Source organism: Acomys minous (genome assembly GCF_964271855.1).
Source record: "Acomys minous genome assembly, chromosome: 5".
Taxonomy (NCBI): Eukaryota; Metazoa; Chordata; class Mammalia; order Rodentia; family Muridae; genus Acomys; species Acomys minous.
Window position 1 is genome coordinate 27,509,280 of NC_140494.1, and position 19,794 is coordinate 27,529,073.

General features: G+C 47.5%; 1 long non-coding RNA gene across 1 annotated transcript; it reads right to left on the minus strand.

Annotated features, from left to right (window-relative positions):
- Positions 1-573: 573 nt before the first annotated feature.
- Positions 574-19,049, minus strand: LOC311597393. The gene is made up of 3 exons (XR_014779213.1): positions 18,536-19,049; positions 16,991-17,107; positions 574-684 (listed from the first exon to the last, which is right to left on the minus strand). It is a non-coding gene; the product is annotated as an uncharacterized lncRNA (long non-coding RNA).
- Between the last annotated feature and the right edge of the window lie 745 nt (positions 19,050-19,794).

Genomic DNA, 19,794 nt, shown 5'->3' on the forward strand with positions numbered 1-19,794 from the left:
GAGCCAAAAAGGGCTTTTGATTGCTGGACTTCAGTAATTTGGTAGCTGGACCTTGGTGGTCAGCCCCACAAGGAAGAATTGGCCAAGTAAGGGAATGGATCTTGGGGGTTAGATTCAGGAATGTGATCTAATGGTTTTTAGCAAGGTGGAGGGAAGTGGGGAGAAAAGTGAGGCCTGTCAGAGCCATGTTTGACATGCCCAAGCTGGCCAGAGTCCCTTCAACACATGTGCGTGGGCACACACACACACACACACACACACACACAGACACAGACACAGGAGTGGGGGGCGTTAAAGTCTTCTTTTAGGGAATGTGTAAAAATCTTTCACCTTATAAAATGCCATTGGACATGTCCCCAAATACTATATGTTAGTCATGACATCCAACGGGAGTGCATTTGGGACAGTCTTCATCTCGGTACCTTTGTAGTGTTATAAATAGTACCTGTGACTAGGTAATTTCTCAGAATTAATTTATTTCTCATTGAAATCCAAGGTGGAGAAGGGCGATAGAGATAAACCTTGGGTTCTCACATCGAAGAGACAGAAGTAGCAAAGCAACTCCCTCAGGTGCTTTTTATGAGGGCCTGAGCCCCGTACGGATTTAACCATCTTCTCTCTCTTAACAACATCACGTTTGTGACTGAACTTCAGGATGTAAAATTCAGGTCATTCGTGCAGCACCTAGGACCAAAAGAGCAATGACAGAGTTGTTGTTAGAACAGTCACAATCCAGTATGACCACTGTCTTCCTTCATGAGAGGAAGAACCTTGGACACAGAGAAAAGATCAAGTGAAGATACAAAGACAAGAAAGCCATCTACAAAAATCTCAGACCCCAAAGCTCCGAGGAATTCAGCGGCTGGGACAATGCCACGCCCGGTCTTCAGCGCTTCGATGGAGCAGCCCATCCAAATAGAGCCCCTCCGTTTCCTCTTGCTGCTCACAATGGCCTCTATGGGGACTGATGAGAACCTTTCCTCATAGTGTAACCCTTTACTGAATAGAATGTAGTGCATGCGTGAGTGCGTGCCTGCGTGCGTGCTTCCCATCTTTCTCCACGGAAGCCATCACGTTAATTATTAACTGCCCTGAGATAATATCTCAAGCAGATCATAGGGCTCCTCTAGGGCCTTTCTTTTAGTCTCATCTGAGCAATTAAAACAGCATGCAACAATCTGTACTCTGAATCTGAGTGAAGGCTGGAGTACTTCCGTCCTGGAGATGACAGTGAGGCATAGGCTGTGACCGGCTTTCTGTCACTCCGACAGTTGACTTTGCTCCTCCCTACTCCCCAGTCCCTGTTTCCGGTCTTTCCAGGGGTGCTGAGAAGATCAGGCTTAGGGCTTAGGGCCCTCATTCATCCTTTGTTGTCTGCATGGAATGGGCCTGTGCTCAGGCCTCACACTAGCACTTCTGGCTGCTAGCCTTCCCCTGTGACTCTTGTCACTTAAGCCTGCAGCTGGCCACCAGATTTCCACTCCTCTCCAGACTCTGCAGAAGTCTTTCTAAAGCAGACTTCTCTTATGATGACTTTATGTCAGCTCCTTCCCACAGATCTACTGACCTCATAGGTGAAACATAAATGTTTAGACCATACTGGGGTAGAAATAAGCAGACATCCAACAATACCTGTTACCTTGGGCACTGTGGTCCTTCATGGCGAATGGTGAGCATTGAATCCAGGCTGGCTAATTCCAAGGGATATTCCTCTACTCTAGGAGCCCCACCCCACCCCACCTCAGTTTTTGTTTGAAAAGTCATCTTTTCCCCTGTTGAGGGGTATTCATTAGGATCCTATTCTTTTCTCCCTCTAATTCCTTGTCATTTTTAGGCTAGAGTCTGGATTTCCCTCGTACAAGCTTAGAGTCTCCTAGGATGTGGGGAATGCCAAGACCATTGTCAATGACCTTTGTGCTTATGGAGTAGACATTTTGTGGCCACCGTTGGCTCTAACCCTGTGCTGTGCGCCTGAGTACAATGGTCTGATGTGACTGTGGGAGCGGACAGTTTATAGAGACTGGCAGACTGATAACTCCTGGTATACTGTCAGGTCAAAAGAGAGGGTTCAGGTAAGGAACCTTGACCGCAAAGCCTCCTGTCTCACGCCTCCTCTTGAGCAGGCAAGATGCTCCCTATCTGAAGGCTCCTTCACTCGCTAAGAATTCCCAGGTGGTCACGCTTGGGAAAGAAGGCATGCCTAGTCCTGCAGACACCACAGGTGCCCTGCTGCTCTCCATAGGCACTGAGCACACCCCAAACACCTGAGGCAACTGAGATGCCTCAAGATGACAAGAGGATATCAGGCTGCAAGAGGTGACAAGTGACCTTCTTCTGATGGGACCATGCTTTGCTAGTAGAAAACTAAAATGCCTGGTTTTTGCCCAGTGCTATAATAGACCCACACCACACACCTGCTGGAGAACAGCCATACGGTCCACAGATCAGCAGCCTTGACGGAACCCTTGCTTGTTTTACCCCTATTTCCCTTCAGGCCTTGGCAACTCTTGATCAATCAATCTGGCCTCAGTCTCTTCAGAGAGTCATTATTTAAGGAGGAAGGGTCCAGAGCAAAAGGGTCTATGAAAGACATTCAAGACCACTGAATATAGCACCAACGAGCATGTATACACACACACGGAGGCTGCCCCTCAGGCCACGCCATAGACCCTTGTCTTAGCCTTGCCCCTCCTGTTGCTTTTGAAGGATGAGGTCAAAGAGAGGCAGGTCTCCTTGACTGAACCGGTGAGCAGGCTTCCTGAAGCGGGAGGGTCCCTGATGTGGATGCTGAATAGAGTTCTGTGCAGGGCGGTCAGCTTTCCTCTCTTCAAACATCTCATGGAAGTGTTCGTCCAGCCGGAGACATCCTGAACCTGTCACAGCATGTAGGCACGAAGGGGACCACATGAAAGGAAGCTCTCTTGAACCTAGGCTAGGCTGGGCTGGCGTGTTTGTTTGTTTTTCTTGTTGTTTTCTCTTAATACTTTTTAGTATCAAAGCCCTTTGCTGGATTTTTTTTTTCTTTTCTTTCCCTCATTACCCCACCCCCACCCCTAACCCCTTTTGGTGCAGCAGTGAGAAATTTTGTCTCCAAGCAAAGGTCACTGGATCAGGCTTTTGGATTTAGTGATGGTGGAGGCTATAATTTTTCTTGCTGGCAGCACTGGGCTGCTGGAGGAAATTATAAAAGAGACATTGTACCTCCCTCCTGCGTGTGCTGAGACCAAGGAAATGGAAGGAACGGAAAGTGACTCTTATCCAGCTTTGACTTAGAGTTGTTTTGCCCAAATGAGGGCAAAACAGCTTTCAGGGCCAAGAAGAATCACCAGAGCTGTGAATCAATAGGGCTGGGGATTTTTAGCCATGCTCATTGAGTGCTGAAAACTATCCCCACCCCCACCCCAAGCCCCGACTGTCTCGTTAGGATTTTGCATAGAAGTGTGCTTCTACAGGCTGGGCAGCCATTTAGGACCTTAGCCCAGCCTTAAATGCTGACCCTGGCCCCTGCGCTGACGCTCTGGCATGCAGGTCATATGCATGCTCAGAACCCTGGCCTCAGCTGGGTTTGGGTGGGGCCAGCTGTGACTGTGGGAGACTGAAGTAAGGGACTCAAGTGGTATTTTCTGGAAAGAGCCAAGGAGCCCCCAAGCAGAGTAGACTAAAGCATTTATAGCCTGACCAACTTTAGCTGACCTTCAGGAGATATGACACGTCATGGTCAACAGCACAGAGAGTCCCAAAGTGGGCATTGCTATGGAGCCCAGGTGTCGATAAGCAGACCCAGGCAAGGGTAGCCAGCAGCCCTTAAGATGACTGCCTCCAACAGAGCAAAGTCCCCCTGCTTAGGCAGGATGAAAGGGGCGGGCCCAAACCTGAGGCTGCCCACCTGCCATCCTGTGGTTTCAGTAGCAGCTCCTGGGCTCCAGGGACAATGTCCAGAGTTTTCATGTACCAGGCGTATAAGCTAGAGACCAGATGTGGCACCTGAAGGCTTTTGAAGCTATGTTCAAGGTTGCTCCCCACCACTCCATCGAAGCTCTGGGATCAAATAGCACCCACACAGGCCAGGGAAATTCTCATGCCAGGAGCTGCGAAGGAGTTTCAAAGCTGCCAGCCAGGGTTGAAGGCTCCTTCCAGGTGCCAAGGAGTAGAAAATTGCTCTCTTCCCTTACGGAACACCGCCTTTTCTTCCCCATGCCAATTCAGCGCTAATACTTCCCCATGGACCACAGGGACTTCCTGCCCTCACTACAATGGCTCCTGTGGACTTATATACTACACAGAGAAGGGGAAGGACACTTAGGCTCTGATCTTGGCCCTGGGACTGTGACAGTGCCCTTTTACTGTCAGGCCTGGGGTGAGGCAGAGCCTTGGGGATAGCCTGTGTGCTGGAGTCCTGTGTAATCCGTGATTGGTCTTAAAGGAGACAGAACTCATTATAGTGACCGACGTGGACCTCTCTAGAGCATGAAATACTGGTGCTATCAGGCTTTTGGCTGGAGCGTCATGATTAAGAGCACAAGTGAGATACCAGCCGGGAAGCACCCCAGCTCTGAAGAGCAGAATTACTAATTAGCAGTACACACGTTGGCATGTCTGGGAGCTCTCCATCTTTGGGTCTGCTACCGCCAACAGTGCTGGGAGAGCGCCAGGGTTCACTCCGCCAAGGGTGACCCACATCCTTAGTGCTCTGTCAATGTCTTTATGGAGGACATTGGTGGGGTCCTATCACCTCATCTGTAAGAGAGCAAAGGCCCTGTGACTCGCTCAAGATCTGAGGTCGAGCTGTAGGAAAGGCCAGGCTCAAGGCAGTTCACATAGTTCTCTCCACAGCTCCCAGTTTTCGCCCTCTGTTACCTCATGTCCATTAATTTCCACATCCAAGGAGATTTTTCAAAACACCCAGGAGATGGAGACTCCTTACTCTCGGTTTACATGCTAGAAAAACTACAGCCAGAGGAATGCCTGAAACTCTTTTGACAGAGGGAGTGGTGATAAAGATAGCTCTTAGGGTCAGATTTTCTGGCCTTTTTATCTCATCCTCTTACTTCCACATTAGAGAGTTTTTCAAGCCAGAGAATAAAAATAATAGTGTTGTTAAGTGATGGAGAATGAGCTCCTCCCAAAGGGCTGAGGAGAAAGTTGAGGGTCTGGATGGAGGGAGGTGATAGAGAGCTTGCACGTGCACAGACCTTGAGTTTCTCCCTTAGGACGGAAGAAAGGAAGAAAGGAAAGAAGCTACAGAGAAAGGGGAGGGAGAGGAGGTAAGGAGAGACAGGGGAGAGGGGCTGTTTTGGGGTGGCCGGGTGACTTTGGGGTTATATAGATGACCGTAGCCTTCCCTGAGCATCAGGGTTGCCCTGATGATCTTGCTGAGTTCTTCTCTACCCCATATTTTAACTTTTAACTTGTGTACATTTGTATACTTTGAATAGAACATTAACACGCATATAAATCTCCAGCTCCGATTTCCAGAGCCTTAGCTAGAAAAGAGGAAAAAAAAATATGTTGTAAGTACAGAATGCTGCTTATATCGTCAGGGCCTTGCCTGATAACTTCACTTATGTGTGCTTATAATTGCCTGCTAAATGCAATTCATGTCCCCCCTCTACCACTGCCATTTATCTACAGGTAAAATTTCTCCTAAGTAGGAAGGACAAAAGATATGGGAACGGGATACCACGCCAAACACGAAGAACTGGGCGGGGCCTTTTATAGCATCTATTCAGCTTGTCACAGCTCCATCCCACTTTCCTGAGTGACTTGTTTAACTTTTGGAAGGTATCAGATGTGCTGTGGCGTAAATAATATTTGAACAGAGAGAGATTATTAAGTTGCCAACCAAAAAGGCATTTGAAAGATAGCCCATTACTGTGTTTAAACACCCCTAGCATTAGTGCACTTGGAAAGCTCTTCACGTGGAGTAGTCATTTAAAACAACACTCTTTGTTTTGCAGGAGGTGCCCAGCTCCCGCCTGACAGCCAGCACTTAGTGGGGTGTGGAGACTCCAGACAGCCTTATCACCTGGCAGACTGGGCACTAAGAGTCAGGTGCGCTGACTGCCTGGAAACCGCAGGCTCCCACCCACAGTGGACACGGGCTCCAGCTGAGTGCTTGAGGGGTTAGGAGAATCTGAGAACAAAGTGAGTGCCGTTAGGCAAGGCAGTGCCAGCGTTAGCCGCTTATGGCCCAGGCTCCACATAGGTTTTCTGTTTGGCTTTGCTTTGCTTGTTTGTTTTTGTTCTAAGAGAGGAGGGGAGTGCCGTACTTGCAAAAGGAGAATGGTGCTGGCCAATAAACGTTTCTAAACATCTGATTTCTTCCCCAAACCTAGTTAGCTGGAAGGGGCTAGGAGGAGGGGACACACAGCTACTGTGCTAAGAATGTCTTGTGTGTGCACCGAAGGTAGCCTGAGAGAGCTAGGAAAAGGCAGCAAGTGGGTCCCTGGCTTTTTGCAGATTTAAAACAAGGCAGGCAACCGTTGATCGCCTGCAACAACTGGGCATCGAAACTTCATTATTGCTTTCTCCAATTAACTTAGAAAGAAAAAACAGTCTTCCATTAAGTGAGGTATCTTTTCAAAGCATCAGCTCCTGTGTGTGTGTGTGTGTGTGTGTGTGTGTGTGTGTGTGTGTGTGTGTGTGCACTTCTGATACCAGATATCTGTAATCCAGGCTGGTCTTGAATTCTGGACCCTCTTGCCTCAGTTTCTGGAGTCCTGGGATTACAGGCTGGTGCCACCACACTTCTCTGTTCTTCCTAAGTTAATGTGAGTTTCAGGAGAGTACCAGGGATCAGGAATGGCTGTATTCCTTTTACAGATTAGAAGCAGAGAGATTCCAGGAGTCCACTGCCTTTAGCCCCCGACTCTCTAATGTGCAAGTTCAAACTTGCTTCTGAGCTGGTGGCGCTAGGGACAGGACGGGAGTTAGAATACAAGCTAGTAGGAGGGCAAAACTTAAAGCACCTTAAATCAAAGGGAACACAGGAGAGATACAGTTTGCCTTGATTCTCCAAGAGTATGCCGTCCTGTGGTTCTCAGTGTGCTGGCATTACATACGGGAAAGCCTCCGGGCACACATGCCTGTTGTGATTAGGTCTGCCTCCAGACAAGCCTATTTGGGGCATTGTCCTTTCTGGTCAGGTTGGAGAAGACTCACCTGATAGCGGGTGACACATCAGAAGGGAAAACAGAATAGGCTGCAGAAGTGGGTGGAGTGTGGGAGCTGGGTGGGAGAGGGAGTGGGGGGTGGGGCTGAGGGTGGAGACCAGATGTGGGGAGAGATAAGAGGGCTGGGAGACAGAAGGGAAACCTGGGGTGCGGGGGGGGGGGGGGGGGCATCTCTGGGACAAGCTGGAGACCTGTGCTAGGATAGGCCCCTGGGAGGGCCTGAGGGTGACTTTACCTGAGACTCCTAGTGTCCGGGGGACACAGAAACTGAAACAGCCACCTCATAGCCAGGCAGGAATTCCAGTGGAGAGAGGGCGACTCTAACCCGCCCACAAAACCTTCAGCCCCAAAGTTTCCCTACTTACAAGAAATGTAGAGATAAAGATGGAGCTGAGGTTGAAGGGGGTGACCAACAAATGACTGGCCCACCCCGAGACCCAACCTCATGGAGGAGAGCCAACCCCTGACACTATTAATAATACTCTGCTGTGCTTGCAGTCAGGAGCCTAGTATAACTGTCCTCTGAGAGGCTCTACCCAGCAGCTAATCAAAACAGATGCCGAGACCCACAGCCAAACATTAGGCAAAGCTTGGCTTGTGGAAGAGTGAGGGGAATGTTAGAAGGACCTGGAAGGGACAAGAATTCCACAAGAAGACCAACAGCCTCAACTAACCTAGGTCTATGGGGGCTTACAGAGACTGAAGTACCAATCAGAGAGCAGGCATGGGATGAACCTAGGCCCCTAGCATATCTGTAACTGATGGGCAGCTTGGTCTTCATGTGGGTGCCCTAGCAAGAGGAGCAGGGACTGTCTCTGACATGGACTTGGTCGTCTGCTTTTAAATTATTTGCCTCTAGCTGGGCTGCCTTGTCTGGCCACAGTGGAAGAGGATGTACTTTGTCCTGATGTGACTGGATGTGCCAGGGTAGGGTGGAGGCTCCCCTTTTCTGAGGAGAAAGGGAGGGGGCAAAAGGGGAAGAGAGTGAGAGGGAGGGGAGAGGAGGGAGAGGTGAGTTTGAGATGTAAAGTGAATAAATAAATACATTTAAAAAAAAAAGAGTTGCGTGGTCATGGTATTTTGTCACAGCAATAAAACCCTAACTGAGACAAACTGAGCCAAAATAAACCCTTCCTCCCAGGTTAGGGTTAGGGTTAGGGTTAGGGTTAGGGTTAGGGTTAGGGTTAGGGTTAGGGTTAGGGTTAGGGTTAGGGTTAGGGTTAGGGTTAGGGTTAGGGTTAGGGTTAGGGTTAGGGTTAGGGTTAGGGTTAGGGTTAGGGTTAGGGTTAGGGTTAGGGTTAGGGTTAGGGTTAGGGGTTAGGGTTAGGGTTAGGGTTAGGGTTAGGGTTAGGGTTAGGGTTAGGGTTAGGGTTAGGGTTAGGGTTAGGGTTAGGTGCTCTGTGAGGGTATTCTCAGGAAAAGCCACTACAGTATCATAGTTGCCATTCCTGTACCCTGATCCCCAAAGCACGTTCCAGAGTCAGGCCTTTCATGAGATACTATAAGAGCTGTAAGCAGTGGCACCAAGCTCCACTCCCTCCCTTGGGCCATGAAGGCAAGTGGTGGCGCTAGCAAGCTTCTCTGCCCAGCTCATGCTATGGCCTCCAGAGAATGACCTTTCCTCAAGCCATCTTGGCAATGTCCACAACTGAAGTCTTCTCAGTCTTAGCTCACCTCTACTCTATGACAGGGAGAGGTCCAGTTAACTTGGCCCTAACCGTGGGGAGGGAGCAAAGGATCATAAGGGCTGATTTATGCTTCGGCAGTATCGCTATCTGGTATAGGCCAAGATGGCTAACAATTGGACACCTGGGGCTCTATGAGTCCAAACAAAATGGCTGACACAGGATGTCTGGGGAAGCCCCAAAGTGGTGATATAATGTTATATAATAGTTTCTCTCAGAATGCCAATTTGTGTGTTGCTGTGTAAGCACGGCCTTGAAGTGAGAGCTGAGATCCTTTGGCTTCACTTTCACCAGCCTGGCTGTGTGTGTCTGCCTGTATGCCTGCATGCCTACCCTCCATGCAGGCTGTGTGTGCCTGTGTGTGTCTGCCTGTAGGCCTTCATGCCTACCCTCCATGCAGGCTGTGTGTGCCTGTGCCTGTGTGTGTCTGCCTGTATGCCTGCATGCCTACCCTCCATGTAGGCTGTGTGTGCTGTGTGTGCCTGTGCCTCTGTGTGTCTGCCTGTAAGCCTGCATGTCTACCCTCCATGCAGGCTGTGTGTGCCTGTGTGTGTCTGCCTGTATGCCTGCATGCCTACTCTCCATGCAGGCTGTGTGTGCCTGTGCCTGTGTGTGTCTGCCTGTAGACCTGCATGCCTACCCTCCATGCAGGCTGTGTGTGCCTGTGTGTGTCTGCCTGTATGCCTGCATGCCCACCCTCTGTGCAGGTTATATGTGCCTGTGTGTGTCTGCCTGTATGCCTTCATGTCTACCCTCCATGCAGGCTGTGTGTGCCTGTGCCTGTGTGTGTCTGCCTGTATGCCTGCATGCCCACCCTCTGTGCAGGTTATGTGTGCCTGTGTGTGTCTGCCTGTAACCTGCACGCCTACCTTACATGTCTGTTATGTGTGCTTGTGTGTGTCTGCCTGTAGGCCTGCATGTCTACCCTCTGTGCTGGTCATGTGTGCCTGTGCCTATGTATGTATGTTAGGTGCCTATAAGCTTCTGGCCTGCCTAGTAGCCTTCATTGGAATGAATGAATTATGTCTTCTCTCCCTATAAATTTCCAGGTCTCTTCAAATATCTAGCTTCCTATGACCCTTCTCCTTTTTTGACATTAGAGCTTAGACCTCACACGCCATCTCTGACAGCATCTTCCTTCCTTGTTGGCATGAGACCTTTGGGCAGAGAGAAGGTGCCACACTGCAGACATTCCCACAGACCCAATTTAGCATGGATTCCACACCAACACCACAGAAAGCATGTATTCTCCTCTCATTTCTCCGTGCTGTTATATAATGCCCCAAAGATACACTATGAGAATTTCTGCCTTGCCTCTGCCCCATATTCTTAATAGTCCAGTTGGAATAAATGTGTGGTACTTAAGTTTTACGCCTTTGTTGGTGAGCCCATCTGATCAGTTCCTTCTCTGTGCTTTCAAGAGTTACACACCGTATTGGAGAGGCATTCTTTTGATGCCTGCCCCCAAGGGCTATCTCCATGTAATTAATCTCACAAACACTAGCTGACCGCCTACTCGGGCATGCAACAGGTATTCTGCTTGGCACTGGGAATAAAGTCATGAGCAAGGCCGTGTCTGCACTTCCTTTATGTATGTAGTTTGTGCACATCAGAAAGCGGTGAAAATGACAAATACAATAATTATAGGCTCTGATCTACTATGAAGGAAGATGGAATGGAGAGAGGTGGTTAACCCAAGCATTTAGTTAAGATTCATTGCACGCTATAAGCAAGCAAGGCCGAGGAGGTGACACTTAAGCTGAGCTCTCCCAGGCGTTTGCAGTATCACGCTTTTTGGTCCAGATTGAGCCTCATTCATATATCCCCTGCCATCTGCACTCTGAAATCTAAAAAGGATTTTTGCTATATTTTTTCCAACTTTCTCAACCAACTTTCTTTAAAACAAAACAAACAAACAAACAAAAAACCCTGAATGAACAAAACCAGTCAGGGTATGCCTCAAACTTGCCGACCACCTGCTTTGGCTTCCCAGGTGTTGGAAATAGCAGGTGTGCAGGGCCCTACGCAGATTTACATGCACAGGGGTTTTAAAGACCCCAAGGCAGCTGCCCCCGAGCCCCACACTGGCTCCTCAGACTTATTTTCTAATGCACAGCCCAGAACTGATGCACGTATCTTTCCGAAGAGCCATTTCTGGAAAACATAAATCATCTCTGTGCTGTGACAGCGCATGGCACCATGGCAAGCACCCATTATTTACCTCATAGTCAACCAACCCTGCCCCTACACGGCCCTTACATGTTGTCACTCCAGGCAGGATTTAGGGGACACAGAAAGCCCCAAGCCACTATGGAGCACTTTCTTACTTAGAAATGATAGATCAAGAATTTCTCCCAGAAGGATAAATGACAGAAGTCAGAATTTCCCAGCTGCCCATTTCTCTGAGAAGAAAGAGACAAGTTCTAGAAGTTCTCATGCTGAACTTTATCTAACTACACTAGCTTGTGGTGGGTGTCCTCAGCGCATAGATAAGACCTGGGACCTAAATCCTACAAGGAAAAGTCTCCCTATGAGCTATGGTCTGAGCTTCTGCAGATAGATTTTTTTTTTTATCAAGACAACACAGGCAGGAAAGAGCCAATAAAATTATATTACTGGGGCGTCTTCTTTTATTGCTATTAGGGCATTTATTCCATGGAAATTGTTACCTTTGGGGTAATTATGCACACACCCTGACGTAATGGAGGCCACACCCATGTATGAAATATCATCACTTTGTATGTATGCTTTCAAAGGGCCAAGCCAATTTGTGTCTCAAGAACAAAGAACTGGACACATTAGTGCGTATTAACATTATGTAACTTTTACAGAGGCAGAAAGGGACACTTATCTTCTATGTTCCAGTATTGAACAAAAGGAAAATATACAGCTAATTTTGTAGCAATATTATCCGGGCACTATTTATTTTCCAAATTCTCCGACAAATCAAGAATGTTCTAGAATGCTGGTTTCCACTGAGTGTGCCCTTCCTCAAATCGCAGACTCTGTGGAGCGTAAAGGGTGTCTTGGCAGAAGTACGCATGCAAAATGATCAGTCTATTTTGCTTTCTGCAAACAGGACCTTCCAAAGAAGGATTGTGAGCTCGCTCGGGCCAGCTCCTCGACGTGGAGGGCATGTGCTGTCATCAGTGACCTGGGCGTTTGATTTGATCTTCAGCTCTCCCAGGCCACACAATACCACTCCTCCTGGTTGCGACACACACGGAGTCGGGTTTAATGGTTTGTCCTGAGGCCCTATCTGAGACTGGAATCAAAGTTGACATTCAAAAACAAAGAACGCCATCATCATCCCTACAGAACAAGGAGAGCCATTAAAAGCTGCACCAGGACTTGTGTCGCCACAGAGGGCAGACAGGTTTTTTTGGTTGCTTTTGTCAGACAGCACACTCATAGCTTGATAATTGGAGCATGGTTTACTGGCTAAGAGGACATTAAACTCTTAGTCATTCCTTCTAGCATTTACAAAGCCCGGGGCAACCCTGTGCTTATACTTGAGGGTCCTGTCTGCTGAACGCCCACTGGCCTTACTCACTAAGGGTATGGCAGAATCTATCACCCCTTCGGTGCCTTTCTATCTGTACACGGTTATACAGCAGGAGAACGGGTATGAAAACTCAAACATAAAGACTAATGTGTGAAAGAAGCCAGTTGGCAAGGGAAAACTGAGGCCTTGGCCAGCTAGACTCCCTACGACAAACAGAACATGCTCAGGTCAGGTCGCAGAAGAAGAGTGAAAAGCCTGCCCCATCTGCAGAGCATGTGTGGGAAAAGCTCGCCATATACAAACGTCCAGAGGAGGATGTTATAGAAATGTCCCATAAAAAGGGTCAGGGGCTACCTGGCCCAAGGCTTGTTGGGCTCTTTTCTCTGCTTACTAGATGGCTCCCACTCTTGGGACTACTTTTCCTTCCTGATCAAGCTGTCTCCGTCTCTAACCTCTTGCCACTTGTGCAGTCCTGCCCAACCAGGCTCGGATCCTTGGCTCCTAACCCTGTTTTCCCTGACAGTGTGGAGCTTTCATTCTCTGAAGTCTCACCCCTCCATTTCCTGTTTGCTGACGACCACTGCGAAGGTCTGGCCTTTCCATCTCGACATCCCCCTCCGCCAGGCAGCTGACAAGGATCTACAGCTTGCCCACGCTATTGTTTTTCTTTCTAACACTAATACAATTATTTTCAATCTTCCTCTTGAGAACATTTTAAAACTCCTTTATTAATAAGACTTTTTAAATTATTGTTGTTATAGAATGTAATAATTATTGGTACTATGTTAAAATCCTTTATTAATGAGACCCCAAACAGGACCTCAGTTTCCACAGTAGCATTGGGAATTGAACCAGAGCTCCAGTTACGTCCAGGATGATACCTCCAGGATAATATCCAACAGCAATGAGGTGTGGTCCTTGGTCCTCTGCATCTCCAATTGTTCTACAAAAAAGTCCCGACCTTACACTATGCAGCAGTACCAAAAGGCTGCTTTCCTGCCTCCTTCCCTCCCTTGGTTTTCTTTCCTCTTTTCTCTCCTTCCCTCCCTTCATCCGTTTCATTTTAATTTCTTCTTTCCCTCCATTCTCCTTTTGGAAACAAATGTTTGAAAAAGAATCACTTTTTTAATTAAAAAAAATCATTTAAAATCAACATGGGTGTTTTGCATCCATGTTGATGCATGCCTTGTGTACATAGATGCCAGAAGAGAGCACTGGGGCCCTCTCCTCTGAGCCGGAATCACAGAGAGTTGTGAGCCACTATGTAGGTGCTGGGAATTGAACCCAGGACCTCTGGAAGGGCAACCAGTGCTATTAACTGCTGAGCCATTTCTCTAGGCCCATGGAATGAATCTCTCATAATTCTCCAGGTGTCTGATGGTTTGTTCACAGTTTCTCATGTATACCATCCTCCCAGGACCCTCAGTCTAGGTTTCTAATCACTGGATTTACAGATGAAAAACATTTCAAGTAAATTCAAACACTTTCCAAAAGCCTTAGCCTTTGATCTCTGCTGCATTGGAGACTTGAAACCAGATTTGTCTCAGTTCCTCTCCAGGTTTCTATCCCTCCTATAGGTCTGGTTCCGATGAGCAGAAGCAGAGGAAGTCAAGCCAGGGGTTTGGCTCATGGATAGCAAACATAGAACCATAAGATAGCTAGTAGATGTTTATGAAAATGAAGAATGCTGTGACTTGGTCTGGAAGGTTCTGACTTTGTGTCTATTTGGAGAGGAAGCAAGAAGATCTGTATTTTGACAAATAGCTTATGGTCATTGTGTGTAAGAGACCAGGGGGTCATAATTTTAGAAAACACACAAATGGGGGCATTATTTGTTAGTATCTCTTATTGTCCTACCTCTATTGGCAAACAGGACATACCCAGAATGATGGCTTGACTTGTGAGCATTGAGGCTGAGGGATGGAGGGGGGTGTGGCAGGCAGTGGACAGTCAGGGCAGCTCAGCTCCCACCAGCTAGCCAGCCCCTGAGCACAGAGCTGTGAGTAAAGACTAGAGCCAGTGACCAGTTAGCAGTCAGCAAGCTGTCCGAGATCAGACTTTCTTACGCTTCATAGAGAACTGAGTCTTTTCTTCTCTTTCTTTCTTTCTTTCTTTCTTTCTTTTCCTAGACAGTAGAAGAATGTTAATGAGCTCAGGAAGCTGTGATAACAAAGGACAGCCTCCTGATCAAGACGTCTGATGTCACTGCCCTGCATTCAGCATCTGTTGAAAAAAAACAGGATGCTTCTTGGACAATGGCTCTCGGTTTGGCTCCTCAGACCTCCACCCACTGGAGTCTTTGCTCAGATACACACTGCTGGCCTAAATGCCCTAGAAGGCAGCCTAACAAATCTACTGAGGGTCCCAGGATCTTCTGTTTTGTCACCGGGTACTTGGCGATGCCAATGCTGCTGCCTCTAAAACAGGGAGGACAGGGTTACCAGGCTGCTTCAGTTCTGAGTCAAACCTTCAGACTTTGGGGGTTCCACAGCTGTGACAAAATACAAGCCTCGGTTAACCCTTTATTGACCTCTAGGAACTGGGGTCCCTCTGAAGCCAGGTAGTGATTTCTCATACTGGTTGTAAGTATGCTCAGCGACATTTTAAAAGAGAATAAATGGAAAGGTTCACATGTTTTGAAGGACACTATTTATGTCCCATGCTGTCTACAACTCTGAAGATCCTGAAGACGCTCTGTGATGGGACTTATTGTCCCGGCTGCTGGTCAGACCAAACCATGAAAATGCTGTCTCTCTGTATCCCAAATGCCAGGTGATTTTAGTTACATCACATCAAGTCTTAGTACTTGAGGATCTTGCTCTGTGTCTATTACTTAATATGTGATAATATGCAAAAAATGCATAAGCTGGACTTTGACAAATCTTTCCATTTACCCAGTTGTATCTAATTTAGACACCTCTTCCTTCCTTCCTCCCTCCCTTCCTTCCTTCCTTCTTTCCTTCCTTTCTTTTATTGAAGAGTTCCCTGGCCATTTGGGGTGTCTTCTCAATCCTAAAGCCCCACACACATCCCCCTCAAATCCAGAACCCATCACTCACTCATACCCACCCCATCATCCTCCGCCCTCTTCTCAGAGCTGAGGGTTGAGTCCAGAACCTCATGCATGCTAGGCAAGCCCTCCACCATAAGCATATCCCCAGTCCTGTGGTAGTACCTTCTTTGGGAACTGGAGAGGTGGACCAGAGGTTCAGAGTGCTTACTGTTCTCATAGAGGACCTGACTTTGGTTCCTATTACCCATCCTGGTCAGTCCACTCTCTATAACCTCAGTTACATGGGATCAGTGCCCCCTTCTGTCTTTCATGGGCACTTGTATGCACATGTGCTGTCCATACATACATTCAGGCACCCACACATAGCATACTCATAAAGAAAAAAAATAAAAACAAAAACAGAACCAAGTTAAGCTCTTCAGTAAATCTATTCATTTTTTTTTTAATGACATGAGAGTTATACGAGGGAGTTCAACTATCTAAAACAAGTATTTTTAGAAAATGTCTGCCTCCTGGTGTCCTGGAAGCCTAACTCCTCCTGACCTGGAGATGGGCGTTGGGCAGCATGTGTGGCCCTGGACATAGACAATGTTTTCTGCTAGTGTTGGCTTTTGGTTTGAAGAAATTGATGTTGATAACAAGTTTAGGTTGTGACCAATCCTCTCCTGGAAAGATGATCTTTGCAGTTCCTGAGGTGACCATATTCTTGAACAGATTTGAAACCTGCAGGGCAAGATCACACTGCCTTCATTTTGTAGGCACCTGGGACCAGATCCTAAAGCCGAACAGTGAGCAAAGGAGGGGTTTACATTCTGCCTCACAAGACAGACTCTGCTTTCCTGTCAGGCTTAGAGCATGGACAGTTGTGCTTAGGAAAATATGCGTTCTTAATTTGACAGCAGCCTGCATTGTCCCATGAGGTAATCTTACTCTCAAGAGGAGTACACGTGTGTGATGGAAGTCCTGTTTACCAACTTGATAGGGGTTGGGATCAACAAGCCCCTGGACAGGCCTGTAGGGGTGTTTCCTGGAAAGATTATGTGAGAGACTTTCCCCCAAACTCAATGATTGCTTCCATTGGTAGAGATGTAAGGAGGTACAAAGTGAAAGCTGCTGTTTCCCCCTGTCTGCCTTTAACCTTATTGGTAGGTGCATCTAATCTGCTGTGGCTATAGCTGCTGCCACTGCTATCCTCACTAATATTAGAATCCATCCTCTTTAGCCTCCAACCTCACTGACTAAGCACCTTCCGGGTCCTCAGTGTCTCCTGTGCACAGAAAGCTGCTATTGGACTGTCTTGCCCATATCATGTGAGCTTGTCTAATAAGTGCCTTTGTGATTAAGTGTTCACTCTATGTGTTCTGTTTTTCTTGAATACTCTTCCCAGCACAATATTGTGCATTTTTATTATCACTCTTTAAAGGGTAACACACCCTTTGCTTTAAAGAGACAGAAATCATCCTGCTCCAAACTGGATTAAGAAAGATAATGATGCTTCAATTTATAGTACTTTATAACTCGGCAGTTGTAACTGCAATTCTGAATCCCAGTTTGTCTTGCTTGAGACTCCAATAGGATCATCGGCTTGAGCATCTGTCTATTTCTTGGCTCTTACCTTCATTGGTGGAAATACTTAGTCATCCTCTGTGATAGCCGAGGTCCAACGCCCACCACTAACCAATCCCCATGGCCAGGAGAGCTGGAGGCATGTGCTCCTCCCGGCTACAGGGGGCTGAGAGTAAGCAAGGCATAGAACTTAGAGCTACTGGTGAAAGATGAGGAACAATCAGAAAACTGCAAAGAATGGCTACGATAAAGGAACAGCCCTCAGGGTGAGCGAGGATGTGGGAAGAGCAGAGAGAAGACTGACTGAACCGGAAGAATCAGATTCACCATGAACACCGTGCTCAGAAAGCCTTCGCTCTCTTGGATCTAGTGTGGATAGAAAAAGTGTAGTTTTGCACAAATTGTGAGTTATTTGGTTTAAAGATGTCACTGCTGAGCACTAGAAAATGGGTGACAGTACTGATGTCATTATCCCTGTAGGGGTAGGCTCAGCTGAGCTCACTCTCTCTTGCCTTTCCTGCATTGGCCAATAGGCGTCTTGCTTCTCAGTATCATTTCAAATTTAAGTCTATGTTGCCATTCCTAGATTACAACTGCAGACTTGAGATGTTACAACTCACTTATCCTTGTGACTGCCTTCAGTAAGGTGGAATTGGTTCAATAAGGAAAAAGTCTCCTCCTAAAAATGCACCAACACGCCTGGCCTCAGGTGCCCTTCTGTTTACCCTTGGCATTCAACCATGACCAGCCACCCCAGAGATACTAAGAGCACAAGCTTGGAGCACTGTAGTCCATGGTAGGGCTCATTTTCTGTACAGGGAGACTAGTTGGCAGGACATCAATTCAGTTGAGACCGGAGAAATTCTCCTGAGTGCTGAGAGCCTAAAGCCCCTGTTGCCTAGCCAGCAGGTGCTGGCCAGCTTAGTCACTCAACCAGAAGAGACTCTGAGCAAGCCAAAGGAGAAGACATAGAGAAGCCGTGCCTTCCTTCCCACAGATCGGCCCAGGGGGACAGGCCCCTCCTTCCTGTGGCCACACAGCAGCCCATCAGCTGGTTTTAATCTCCAGGGTTAAATGAAAGCAGAGAAACTTGCATCACCTGACATCTGATACTCATTTGCAGATGTTTGTTTCCTTGCAGCACGTTATAAACCTTAAGGAAGCACAGACTCTAACCCCCCAGTGTGTGTGTTTGGATAGCACACAGATGCTCAATCAATAGTGGGTCCTTGATATTCTCATACATACATAGACATACATGGGCGAGCGAGTAAGTGGGTTATAGTGAAAATCTGAAAGAAGCGATGTGGCAGGAGTGGAATGGCAAAGATGAATGAAACCAATTGGAGTGTGGGGGGTGGGGGATGGGAGGTGGGGGGTGGGGGGTGGGGCGCTTCCTGGGGTGCTTGGAGGAGAGAGTACATGAAAGTAGATTAGAGCCCTGTGAGCAGAATCAGATGGGAACACAAACGGAACAATGGAGGTATTAGTGAGACTTCATTTGTATATAACACCTCCCTGTCTTGGTTTCTTTTCCTGTCACCAGTAGCCAGACAAGAGCACCTTAAAGGAGAAGAGGTTGGTTTTGGCTCACGGGTCAGGGGTGCGGTCCATCACAGTGAAGAAGAGAAGATGGTAGGAGCTGCTCCCATTGTCCGCAGCCAGGAAGCGGGAGCAGATGAGTACTGGTCCTCAGATCACACTCCTTCTTTAAGTACAACCCAGGATCCAAGTCCTGGAAACAGTGCCACTCAGTTTCAGCGGGAGTCTTCCCACTGAACCGCATGAACACCATTCCTCACAGATATATGCAGAGGCTAACCACTCCACCACCCCACCACCCCACCACCCCCTGCCCGGTGTTCCTCAAGGGCTGTCTACTAGATTATCCCAGATCTCTGCTGACAATTGAGATTAACTACCACACTAAGCTGTCGAATGCTGGGGACATTTGGGTGACTTAGATAGCCCTGTTAATGCATGTTCACTATGTGCCACGCAAAGCATGTTCTATTTTCTTCCCCTCCCAAACACCATTTCTGGGAATGAATCTTGGGGCTTCCTGAGGATTAGGTAGGCGTTCCCCCCACGCACCAGTCCTATATGTCTTGTCCTAATTGAGCCCTGATGCAATCCTGCAGAGTTTGCATCCCTCCTGTTTTATAGATGAAGCCACTGGGGCCCAGACAGCTTAGGTAATCTTTTTGGGTCAATCAGGAAAAAAAAAAAAAGCCTGGAATCCAAACTGTTATCTGACTTCCAAGCCTGCTTTATCTCCTTTATCCCACAGCTAGTGTCCTGACGCTCAGCATAATGTAAGCATCCTCCACTTGCTAAGTAGCCTCCGCAGCCTCGATTTCTGCTTGCCGTTGTCTTCTGTCTCTGAGCACACTCATTTATTTAACTAGATTCCTAAGTTACCCAGTTAATGATTCCACTTCCCCACTTTTAACGCTACAAATAACTCAGCAGAGGCGGCCCTGGCACATAAAAATGTCTCAAGCTTCTCTAATTATTTCCTTAGGATAAAGTCTTGGAAGTGTTCTGACTTCAAAGCCTGTAAGCATATTGAAGGCTTTGATAACTACTGTCAAGATGCCGGAGGGGAGGTTCGTACACATGCAGGTTCCTGGTCCTGTGTGGGATTGGCGCTTTTCATCGCACTTGCCAACAGTACGACTCAGCACTCCTTGTCAGGTTTTGGCAGTGGGTCTAAAGCCCGGTGTCATTCTGTAATTTGCATTACATCGATAGAAGGTGAGTTTGAAAGCCTTAGAGACATGTTTATTGGTGGTTGAGTTTTTTGTTTGTTGTTTTCTTTTTTGATTGTTAGCACACCTTATAGTGCTTTGA